Source organism: Ictalurus punctatus, chromosome 9, assembly GCF_001660625.3.
Source record: "Ictalurus punctatus breed USDA103 chromosome 9, Coco_2.0, whole genome shotgun sequence".
Taxonomy (NCBI): Eukaryota; Metazoa; Chordata; class Actinopteri; order Siluriformes; family Ictaluridae; genus Ictalurus; species Ictalurus punctatus.
The window spans coordinates 26669679-26670000 of NC_030424.2; positions in this window are offsets into that span (position 1 = coordinate 26669679).

A 322-nucleotide genomic window follows, 5' to 3' on the forward strand; every position below is an offset into this window, starting at 1 on the left:
CGTGCAGGTTGCCCCATTCCTCTGTGTGTTCTGCACTGTTGTTACTTCATGTTACTTTGCTAAGTGTCGATGTTTGTTTGTTCGTGCGCCTGCTTCGCAGTGGTGGGAAATCCATCATTAGGAGTCACATGTACGCTGACGCAGCCACGAGGTCAAGAGCGGGGATGAGTCAAAGGAGGAACCAAGAGGCCAAAGGTGACTCTCTCAGCATGAAGCTGCTACCACCACCATGCTTCACTGCTTGGCTGATCAGCAGTGATGAGTCTCCGCCAAACATTGTGCAAGGCCAAACACTTCAATTCTGGTCCCATCAAACCAGACA